This window comes from Peromyscus leucopus, chromosome 3 (assembly GCF_004664715.2).
Source record: "Peromyscus leucopus breed LL Stock chromosome 3, UCI_PerLeu_2.1, whole genome shotgun sequence".
NCBI lineage: Eukaryota > Metazoa > Chordata > Mammalia > Rodentia > Cricetidae > Peromyscus > Peromyscus leucopus.
The window spans coordinates 135983185-135995772 of record NC_051065.1 but is presented as its reverse complement, the minus strand read 5'-3'; the positions used below and the strand labels follow the sequence as shown (position 1 = coordinate 135995772).

Sequence of the window (12588 nt, the reverse complement as noted above, 5' to 3'; positions counted from 1 at the left end):
TAAAGCTTGCCTGAAGATTAGAGGACAGAGCCAGCCACTAGATTAGACATAGAGGCCAGACAGTGGTGGCACACACCCTTAATCCTATCACTCAAGAGGCAAAGATCCATCTGGATCTCTGTGAGATCAAGGCCACACTGGAAACAGAGCCAGGCAATGGTGGCGCATGCCTTTAATCCCAGTACTGGGAAGCACACAAGCCTTTAATCCCAGGAAGTGACATGGCTGGGCAGAGAAAGGTATATAAGGTGTGAGGAGATAGGAAAAGGCAGTTTAGCTGAGACCCTTTCATGGGGGGGCTCAGAGGCTTTCAGTCTGAGGATTCGTGGAAATAGGATTGATCGGTTGAGGAGCTGGTGAGGTGAGGTTGGCTGTGGCTTGCTCTGCTTCTCTGATCCTCAGGCAAGTTTATTGGGGTACATAATATATTACCACAATACACTCCACTCATGACAAATTCCTAGTTGTACTTTTAGTACTCTGTGAGAGGTTTTGTTAAAGATTAGTTTCAAGTTTATTTATTTTGTATGTGTGCACATGTTTAGACACAGAGGTAAGGCATACATGTGGAAGTCAGGACAACTTGCTGGCCCCTTGAAAGAGTTTTTATTTCTCTATCATTTCTGAGGTCTGATTTTTTCTGGATATCTAACTATACAGCATCAGTTTGGGTGTGGTTTTCTGACACTATAGGACCCTGTTCTTCAGAGCTTCTGAAAAAACGACGTGTGAAATTCTCACTCCATCTTTCTAAAAGTGACTTTGTCTCCTATCTCCTCGGGCTCCTTCCAAGATCTCTTTGTTTGGGGGATTCTGGTAGCTTGAGGAATACCTGCTACCTGTGGATGCCAGGGTGTCTACCCATGCTTTGATGACTGCCATTACATTTGGAAATTTCGCAGCTATTTCTACTCCAAATGTTTCTTTTTCTTATATTTCCATTATACGTAGGTGTGCCTCTCTCTGGTTGTCTCAAAGTTTTAGATAATCTGATCAATGTTTTTGTTTTTTTCATTTCTCTCCTTGCTTCTCAATTTGGAAAGTTTCCATTTCCTTCTTCAAGTCCAAGGATTCTTTCTTCGGCCCTTAGCACACTATTTCTGGAAGCAAACAAATCAAAGGCAGAGCATTTCTGATACAGCAGTTTTATTATCTCTAACACAGCTTTAATTATATCCTACAGATCTGGATAATTTTGGTATATCCTGCTTTCATTTGAATTTGGTTTAATGTATTTTTAGTGCATGCGTGTGTGTGTGTGTGTGTGTGTGTGTGTGTGTGTGTGTGTGTTGGCAGAAGGGGAATATGTGTTTATGTGTGTATGTGTCTGTAGAAGGGGAATGTATGTTCATGGGTATGTGTGTCTGATGTGTGTAGTGTATGTATATCCGTAGAAAGGAGATGTATATTCATGTGTATGTATGTGTGTGGTATATTTGTGTGTGTGGTATGTAATTGCTGCACATGGGTGTGTGTGGTATATTATGTGTATGTGTGTGTCATATGTAATTGTAGAAGTGGAGTGTATGTTCATGGGTGTGTGTGGTATATGTATGTGTGTGTGTGTCTGTAGAAGAGTGTATATTCATGGGTGTGTGTGGTATATATGTGTGTGTGTGTGTGGTATATGTATGTGTGTGTACAAGGGGAGTGTATATTCATGGGTGTGTGTGGTATATGTATGTGTGTGTTTGATATGTGTAGTGTATGTAAATCTGTAGAAGGGGGTGTATATTTATGTGTATGTGTGTATGTGGTGTATGTATGTGTGTATACAAGGCGAGTGTATGTTCATGTGTGTCTGTGTGAAGAGGAAAGTGTGTGTTCATGGGTGTGCGCATGTGTGGGAAGATCAGTGATCAGCATCAGGCATCTTCCTTGATCACTCCCAATTATTTTTTGAGACAGGGTCTCTCTCTGACCCTGGAACTCATCTCAGCTAGGCTGGCTGGCCAGTGCTCTCCCGTGAGCCCCAACCTCCATTCCTCAGTGCTGTGACTGCGTGTGCGCGCGCGCACACGCACACACACACACTGCTGCACTGGGACTGCACACATACAACACTGCCGCACTGGGACTGCACACACACACACACACACACACAAACACACACACACACTGCTTCACTGGGACTGTACACACACACACACATTGCTTCACTGGGACTGTACACACACACACACACACACACACTGCTGCACTGGGACTGTACACACACACACACACACACACTGCTTCACTGGGACTGTACACACACACACACTGCTGCACTGGGACTGTACACACACACACACACACACACACACACACACACACACACACACACTGCTGGACTCGGTTTTACTTGAATGCTGGGAATCTAAACTCAGGGTCTCATGTTCATAAGGCATGAGTCACCTCCAGCCCATACTTTTATTTCTGGAGACTTTCTCCTTAACCTAGAATTATTTAGACATGTGTTGCTCATTTCTAGCACTTTGGAGACTTGCCTGTCATCTGTCTGCTGTTGATTTATAGTAAATTCCTTAGTATTCGGTGAATACATTCCCTGTGATCCAACCATACATTATATGGAGGCATTCATTTACAGCTCCACTTCAGATGACTAACTCCCCTGTTTTGCACCACCACTGACCCCCACGGCCTGTATACTTGTTTCCAAACTCCTCCTGGGCCAGGAGCAATGGAGCATGCCTGGAACTCCAGTACATTCAAGACAGAGGTGGAAGATCATTAGAAGTTCAAGACCAGCATAACCTCCATAGTGAGTCTAGGCCAGTGAGAGCTCCATAGTGATGCCCTGTCTCAAGCAGGAGTGTGTGTGTGTGTGTGTGTGTGTGTGTGTGTGTGTGTGTATGTGTATGTGTACAACATAGTACATTTCCAGAGACCTAGAACCTAAAAGAGCTCTCTATTGGCTATGATTAAGTCCTCCCCTTTTTCCTTTCTCTCTCTTCCTCTCCCTCCCTCCCATCTCTCTCCTTCCACATCTTCCTTCCCATCCTTGTTTTGTCTTTATAGGCCTAGTCCACACTTTATTCTTTCTGTTAAAATCCCAAGGACTCTTCTAGGGCCCAGAGAACTCCTCCCTGGTATCTGAGCCCTACCACAGCATACACATATATCCTTTCAACATATACCGAGTATCTGTATTGAACCTTCACACTGTAGTCTGAAGGGATTTAATTTCCAAAATCTATACTCCAGGCCCTATTCCTTATTGACTAATAGTTCATTTAAGATAACTTTCCATTTTCTGCTTTTATGAAAACTTCATAAAATACAGCAGCTAGGTAAGTTTGGTTTCTAAAGAGCTGATCTATATCAGAATGATATAGATCATTATATTATATCACTATTAGATATTAGATCATATCATTATATCACTATTAGAATAATGTGTTCATAACTGTATTTTTACAAGGTTTTCAACTTTAGCTATTGAAAATCATATTGATAATTATCACCATCATTTAATTAATATCCAAGACTACACATGCTCAGGAACTTGATCAGATATCCATTCAACAGATGTACAGTGGCTGTGCTGGTCTTGAGTGTTATAACTAAGGAAGTAATTGCTTGGAATTCTTAGTCCCTGTCCGAACGCTTCCAGCTGCCAGAGGCAACTTCAGATTCAGATTCAGATCTTCGTAACTCTCAAATGTCTGCTGTCAGCCACTATGAGAATAAACCAAGCACCAGGTTGCCTCTGAGCACCTGATTCCACGTTGCCAGTTCAGAGCACTAAGCATCACACCACATCCAAGACAATTTGAAAAATAAAACTTGAACAAGACCTGCCAGCTCCAGATCACCAGAACCTGGAGATGGCTTCAAAACCAAAGCTTTGAGACAAAGAGTCCTGATTTTGAGTGTGAAACTATGAACTCTTCAAAGATGTAAACCTCCACTTCCTCTGGCAACGTGTTCTCTACACTGGCTGCCTTGGTCACTAAGGAAAATTATAGACCTGACATCAGCCATGCTGCTAATTCATACCAGTGTGGGCTGTCCTCCGCCACTCATCAATACTTCACTTCCCATTATTCCTACGACAAATTCCCCACTTAATCCCATCCCCAGGTTATGATACAGCCCACATCTACAGGACCAAAACTGTGGAGACAAACTGTGTATCGTTCTTTATCTACATATAAATAAGAAAATTTTCACTTGCACAAAATTCTAAAAAAAAATTAATTCATGAATGATATGCCTCGACATGACAGTTAGTATAGTCCATTTACTGATTTCAGAAGTGAATCTCAGACAAGAAGTTCTGTCAACAATATACATCACAGGATCTTAAAGGCGTGTCTTCACATGACAAGGAAATTAATCTTGTGGAGAAAATAGTTGAAACATTCTAGGCAATTGTGACATGTGGTTTTTTTTCCTGCTAGTTTTACCAAATCCTATAAACAGACCACTTGTAATCTTGAAAACAAAATATTAAAGAATTTTTAGAATTAAACAGAAAACAGCACCTGAAGTCAGTTTTCTACCATTAGAACTGGTTTTTCTAAGTCTCAGGGTTTTTTTAGACTTATGGTAAAACTTCATGATAAAACTCAAAGTCTAAAATATTTTTTAATAGAACTGGGTGATTTTTTTTCTAGTATTTTTGCTAAAATTATTTCATTTTGTCTTTAAGTAAGAGTCAATAATTCCAATCATCCCCAAGCCCAGTAGTGAAATGTGATCTAGACCTACGGCCTGTACTCTCAGGGTCTGAAATGCAAGACAGAGATAAACTGTGTACACACGTGTACAGACAAAGCAAGCTGCATGATTAATCACCGTATGTCTGGAGTTTGTGTTGTTTTTGCGTGTGTATTTTTTTGGGGGGGAGATGGTGCTAGGGATGAGATCCAGGGACTTATATTCTAAGCAAGCACTATACCTCTTAGCTACAACCTAAGCCCTTATGTCTACTCTTCAAAAACCTGACTTTGAGGTGGAAATGTTCATCTTGTGTTTAAAAAAGAAACACGAGCTGAAAAGTTAATTTTTTTTCTTTTAAATTGGTAATTCCATTTTAAATGTAAGGTCAAGCTGTGTACCTCATATAATGCCAACACAATCCATAAACATAGCTCATAGGTGACCAATTAACCCGTTTCTCTGAAGTGGCAGTAATGTCAGCCAGGTAAGCTGAACCGTGGCCAGGCCTGGACTTACCCATGTTAATAAATAAGAGAGTACACCATGCACAGTCTCTCAAGCTGACCTACTGTGCTAACAGGTCCTTATCACACCTCATTCATTTGGAGCAAGCCCACCTGAACAGAACTTCCTCCGCTGGGCTTCCCCACAGAACCGTGGCAGGAATGACTATGAAGAAGAAAGGAACAGCAGTGGCAATCTTTTTCTGACACTCAGACACTGTCCTCTCTCCATACCATCTCACGCATGATCCCCGGCTTACAGCTATGACCCCGCAGATAAGTTGCATACCAGAAGCTTTATAAGTATTTAGTGAAAGAGACTATGAAACCAAGCCCTCCCCACCCCCACACACACCTCCATCTCTACTCATTATCTAAATAAAAAAGCAGTTGGTGGATGACCTTTACAGCTGTTTCTTTGAAGTAACCATTTCCTTCTTTCCCATCTGGGAGCACACAGAGACAAAAATCAACACTTCTTAAAGATACAAAAGAATCTAGTTTGCAACAATACAAAGAGAACAAAAAAGTTACCTGATGATTCAGTCAAGCAATAACTTAGAGGGTCAATGGACAAAGGACTGAAACCATTGAGCCTGCTCTGCTCTTAAGGACGCTGTGTTAATCATTGCTAAAGGCCTGAACACTACCCCTCAGTTCCTCAGGGAGGAACCAGGTAAACTGTGTGAAAACAATGTAACATTTTGTTCTAGACTATGACCCATAAATAGCCACACAGTCCATTAGACAAAGGATAGCCAAGCCAACCAGCTACAAAGGAACGGCAAGCCTCAGAAAAGTGTTATTGTCATCAGACCGACAGCTATGAAACTAGCTACTGGAAAGAAATACAGCAACCCTGCTCACTAAACAGAATCTGGCACATCTTAAAAATCTTAGGCATACCTTCTCAGAGAATGAGGAAGCGTGGGCATGTGCGAAAACCCGAGCCCACACAGACCGAAGACCACATGTGTTCAGTGGGCTGAAGAATGCCAACAGAAGGAAAGGAAGCAAAGAGAAACCAAACAAAAATATTGACGGTGATAAGAGACGCCTACTTGGTCCTACTAAGCCTCGTAGTACGCGCTTAGGGGCGCCCAGATGAATGGCTCAAACCAGAGAAAGAAAAGGGCACAGACTGTTTGCCACAACAGGAGAATGAAAACCACTGGAAATACCATGAGTGCAGTTTTAACACGTCATTTTTCATAACCTATAGGTTGACGACTGCCTAAGTATTTCCTAGTAACAGAATCCAAAGAGTTCTGTGCATGAGTTCAGGACCACGCAATCAGTTTTCTCTCCTCACACTGCTTCACACTTGCCCTCTTGCTCTCCTCACACTCCTTCACACTTGTCCTCTTGTTCTCCTCAACTGCTTCACACTTGCCCTCTTGTTCTCCTCACACTCCTTCCTTCACACTTGCCCTCTTGTTCTCCTCACACTCCTTTACACTTGCCCTCTTGTTCTCCTCACACTCCTTCACACTTGCCCTCTTGTTCTCCTCACACTCCTTCACACTTGCCCTCTTGTCCTCCTCACACTCCTTCACACTTGCCCTCTTGTTCTCCTCACACTCCTTCACACTTGTCCTCTTGTCCTCCTCAACTGCTTCACACTTGCCCTCTTGCTCTCCTCACACTCCTTCACACTTGCCCTCTTGCTCTCCTCACACTCCTTCACACTTGCCCTCTTGCTCTCCTCACACTCCTTCACACTTGCCCTCTTGTTCTCCTCACACTGCTTCACACTTGCCCTCTTCGTTCGCTCTACACATTCACTCAGCAGCAGGCATGGCACGCCCCATCTCACTACCAGCTCAGGGCTATCAGACTAAAACAACACAAATTTTCCACACAGAAAAAGATTCTCTGCATAGAATCGCTGACTCTCATTGGATCGGCTGTGGCAATTCGGTGTTAACACCTCCACCTCTCAATTCTTTTTCACAATATCAGTTTATTCTCATGGTATTATCAAGGTAAGTGGGGAAAATGACCACATCTCCGCCATGTTAAAAACAGACACGCCAAGACAAAGATACCGACACCCCACAGTGACAATGGCAAGGGGCACCTGAGGCAGCCAGGCAGTCGCTGATGAGGGGCTGTGGAGCCTCAGCTCTCACCTGCACGCACATAATAGCGTCCTGTAGACATCCGGAATGTGCTCCTCAGCACGTGAAAACAACAAAGCAGGCTGAGGACTGACTAGTCCAGGACACAGGAAAGGACCGGGTGGGAGAACAGAAGAATCAGACCATGATGGGGAGGCATCCCACAAAGAGAAGCCTGCCGACCATGACAGGACCACTGCACTCATGACCTCACAGCAGCTCACAGCACAGTGGTTACCTGCGTACAACCCACGCAAAATCAGACCACTCAACGGTCCAGCATGGAGGGGGCAGGAGCACACAAGGCCCCACCCCAACTCAAGAGCTGATGGTAGCTCCTGCCTACTGGTGGAGAAAGACTCACTTTTCCTTGGGACTGTGGCCACTGATCTGTCGGGCTGTCTGCCCGCTGGTTGGCCTCATACCCCTGCATAGACAAGCAGCACTAACTGGACTGTGAGTTATATTTTCTTTTAATAAAGAATGAAAGGACGTGAAGTTGAGAGTGAAATATGTTGGGGAGGGCTAGGGAAGAGTGAGGAGAAGGTATGTTCAAGATACACGGTAAACATGTAGGAAATTTTCAAAGAAGTTAAACGTTGGGGCCCATCAACATCAACATTTCCTCACAGATGGGGGTGGGAGAGGGGCCTCACCGCTCCTGGAGGGACCCTTGACGGTGAATGGCTGCTGGCAGGGAAGAGATGTCACCCTCCTGAGTCGTACAGCCACTGGTAGGTTCCCCATGCTCTGGGAAATAGGCCCCCACCCCATGCTAATGAAACTCAATGAGTGACACACAAAATACATGAAAGGAGGAGGGGGCTGGGTGAAGAAGGGCCTCAGTGGGAGAGTCAGAAAGGGGTGAGGGAGGGTAACGGGCTATGAAAAAAACTGAGTCGTTAAATACATGAATGAAGCCATCAATTCCAAGAAACAGCAAGTGGCTTCTACGGTTTGAGGCAGGGTCTCGTGTGTGTGCCCAACTTCCTATGGAGCCAAAAATAACCCTGAACTTCTGATCCTCCGGCCTCCACCTCCCCAGGCTGGGTAACAAGCACGCACCACCACACCTTGTTTCTGCAGCGTTGGGGGTGGAATCCAGGGCTTTGTGGATGCTAAGGAAGCACTCCACCAACTGAGATCCTGTCCCTGAAAATATGCCAATTATTCCCTGAGCAGACTCACCTCAGAGACGAAAATGATTTCCGGTTCTCGGGCTTCCACTTCCGGCCAGTGAGTACAGTGTCACATGGAGGTGGCCTGCACACAAAAATAAATGACAATGGTAAAAGATTCGCTTTGACAGACAGTAGGCAAACAATAATTGCTTTTGCATGATAAATGCTTGATTCTCTTATACTTCTGCTTCTCATTTTATCTAAATTCCAAACACTGTGCGTGGAAAAGGCCACGAGGAAAGAAAGCATGAAGGGAGAGGCACAGGGTTAGCTCATCACCCCAGAAGGTTCTCTGATTTGATCCTCACAGGATCTGAGAGGTTTAAACTGAGGTTTAAAGTGGGTTTTGAATGCATGTCTAACCCTAAATGCAGTAAGTAGTTCATTCTTCATTTTTTAATGTTTCCTAGCGTTCTATCAACTATAAGAGGCCTATTTACATGTTTCCCATGCACAAATACACAGGTGTGTCCAACCCAAGGCGTCTAGACAAACGGAGCAGCAAAATTATTTAAATTCCAGATCATGTTTATAAACTGGCCTGTTATTAAAATGACCTATGCTCCCTTCCTCTAATCAGCTGCAACACTTAGGAGAGCGGCCCCTACGCCACACCAGGGCAACACAGTAGAGCAGGCCCTGAAGGTGTAGGCGGGGGAGAACCCACCCTGAGGACACGAAAGCAGGAGAACTGGTCCAGCCTCTTGCTCATTGCTGCAAGGGGTGAACTAGCCTGGGCAAGGCAAAAGAGCTCAATCTTGTGGTGAGGACAAGGGAGAGCTGGCAGGCTGACCAACCCTGTAACTACCCAGGCCCAGAACCAGGGTCATGGGTTGGCCCACCCCAACATCCACCCGATCTGTGCTCTCCTGGAGCACCTGAAAGGACTGGCCCTGTAGACCCAAAGCTGCAGGATCTCCATGACACAGGGCAACAGCAAGATCACCAAGAGGAGCTCCAGTGAGGGCCATGCATTGATAGTGTAGCAGAAACAGAGGCCCTGAACCAGACCAATGACTCCGCAATGAACACTTCCAAGTACAGATATATGGATAAAAGGGTTTACTGCGTGACTCACTGTGTCACACTGCAGCTTCCATGACGAGACTGGCTTTTTCTTCTCTTTTTATTCCCTCTTAAATTTTATTTTATTTTATGTTGGGGGGGGTTGCAAGGGCAGAGGGTGGATATGAAGGGACATGGAAAGTAATGGGATGGAGATACATGATATAAAAGACACAAAGAATAAATTCAAAGAAAGTTCAAAAGTGACCTATGCTGTTGTAATTTATATTATAAAATATATTGGAAGGAGCTGGAGAAACAGCCCCGTTGGTAAAATGCTTGCCATAGAAGCATGAAGCACTGAGATCAGTCTCCAGCACCCATGTAAAAGCTGGGCACAGTAGCCCATGCCAAAGGCCTCCATGACAGAGACGGAGAGAAAGATCCTTGGGTTTGCTGGCCAGGCAGTTCTTCCAACTCAGTGAGCTCCAGGTTCAGGAATGTTGTGTCACAGAACAAGACAGAGAGTGTCCAAGAAAGACACTTGACATATATACATCCAAAAAATAATTATCATCTTGAAATTCTCATGTTTCAAAAACCCTACTTTAATTTGTGTGGCTTGACACCTAGCAAATCTACCTGTTTGTGAATCTAAAAATCATATTACTAGACAAACCTGAAAAATGAAACATCACTATAATTAATAGGAACTCAGCTCGATGACTAGAATCAGCAATATATTATCAACAATTTTATAACAAAGGCTCTCCCCACAAATAGCTCACAATACTGGCAAACACAGGCATAAATGTTAATACTTCTTGGTACTATTATAAAGTATGAGCAAGAGGCTGCATGAGGTTTTCCTCTCAATGTGTTAACAGCAACTGATACTCAGTGTCTACACATTTCAATTCAAGGATTGCAAACAGCGACATTAAATAGGCTGGAACATATGACTCAAGCCCGAGAGGTTCCCTCTCTATGCTACAAAGCACCTGAGCATGGCACCATGTGGATCCAGTCCCACACGCTTACTATGCATGGCTTCAATCGTCCCCACGACAGCCCTAGGCAGGAGGCTCTTCCGTTAGCCTGACATGACAGAAGGGAAACGAGGCACACAAACATTAGGTCACTTATCTAAAGTGGCCACGATCACTGCAGAACCAAACTTGGACGCCACAAAGTTCTGTCTGCAGAACTCGGGCTTCCATGGGTGGTCCCAGGGCTGACTATGTAGGTGACACTGTCACCTAGTTACAGAAACTGTCCTCCTCAACACATAACAAGGTGACTTGTAAGCTGTTACCACCATGATTTCATGTTCCTTCAAAACCAGTGCCTTTCCATTGTTTTATCAATCCACACACAGAATGTCACTCTATGACTATACTCCATGAGTGCTTCTCATAAATGCATCATTTCCCTAACATCTCCTACCATTAAAAACTCCGAAATGAAGAAAGAATCGAGCATGTATCCAGTTTTCCTTCTTATAAGGTGCACATTACTGAAACAAAGGATAAGTAAGAATAAGGTTTTAGATGAAAGTATTCCAGGTAAAAAAATGAGATAACTTGGCAATTGCTCTACCAAAATTGGCAGCCCGCAATGCCTGAGTATCTAGGCAAAAGAGCAGGCAGCATCTGCCAGGAGAACAACCACAAAAGATGCTTCTCACTGGGAAAGGAGGCGTCCACTGTGCAGTGGGTAGTACTTACAGTACAGTGTAAGACATGGAGAGAAAGAGGCAAGATGGAGAGGGAGAGACAGATGAACAGAAGCAAAGAGGAGGGAGGAGGAAAAAGAACCCAAATTTAGTTCCAATTCTAGCTCTCTCTCTCTCTCTCTCTCTCTCTCTCTCTCTCTCTCTCTCTCTCTCTCTCTCTCTCTCACACACACACACACACACACACACACACACACACACACACACACCACCCAGGACAGAGGGACATGTTGAACTACTCAAGCGGTCACTGGAATTACGTACCGCTAGGAAACCCCACACACAGCACAATGAGGCCACTTCAGCGAGTGGCCTGGGAGACTAATGGAGGGAAGCAGAGAGAGATGTTCACTTCACACCACAGTCAGAGGGCTGCATCTGGATGGGCACTCAAAGTCTATCCGAGAAGACCTCTGGCAATCTACTGACATGTTCACTCACTGAATACCCAGTAATATCTGAGCTATGATAATGAAAATATAGTCAGGTCTTCTAAAAGCATTAATATCTGGGGGAATAACGAAGCAGTTACAAAAAAAAATATTGTTGAAACTGGCTTGACTTGATAAGGGAGGACAAAAATGAAGTAATAGCCGAGCACAGTGGTACATGGCTGTGATTCCAGTACTTGAAAGTGAGAGAGGACCGTGAGTTCAGGGCCAACCTGGGCTACATGGTGAGACCTTGATTCAAACACAATCAAACAGCGACAACACCATGAACCTAAAGGACAGGAACAAGCAAAAAGTGCCAAGGATGAGCAGCCACTTGAAGTTCTGACTCCACTGCATTCACTACACTATTCTACCACATTCCTTTGCAGAGATGAATTATGCTATGAGGTAGACTTTTAAAAAACAAGGAAATATACATCAAAACCTGGTACCTCACATATTAGAATAAAAACATTAAAAATAACAAAATTTAACCACATGTTCTGAGAAGGTAAAATACTTGTTTTTACTAACTAATAACAGTAGCCAACTCTTCAGCTAGAAGGTATTTCTCAAAATAGCTCACTTGACATGTTGCATTCTGTGTGCAGTATCTGCTGATGTCTATATTAGGAATACCAGTACATCAAAAGCAGCAATTCCACTGCAAAGTAATAACCGTTTGAAACTATCAGAAGATTGCCAGGCTCTAGGGGTTTGGTTTCATTGGTGGTTGATTTTGTTAAGGAATTGTTTTTATTATTTCTTCATATGTATGCCATGCGTATCGATGTGGGGGGTATGTGCACTTGTGAGCATAGGTATCTGAGGAAGCCAGAAGAGGATGCTAGATCCGCCGCAGTTGGAGTTACAGATGGTTGTGAGCTACACAACATGGGTGGCTGGAAACCAAACTTGGATCATGTACAAATTCAGCAGCTG

The 12588-nt window shown here is 43.9% G+C and overlaps 1 protein-coding gene across 4 annotated transcripts in view; it reads right to left on the bottom strand.

Moving 5' to 3' along the window:
- The window catches only part of Eps8 (epidermal growth factor receptor pathway substrate 8), a 173418-nt gene that overhangs the window by 109548 nt on the left and 51282 nt on the right, over nucleotides 1–12588 (bottom strand). For all 4 annotated transcript variants that reach the window (XM_028872184.2, XM_028872183.2, XM_028872185.2 and 1 more), the window contains one exon: nucleotides 8480–8554. The gene's annotated coding sequence lies outside the window, so the exon portion shown is untranslated. The remainder of the gene's footprint in view (nucleotides 1–8479; nucleotides 8555–12588) is intronic.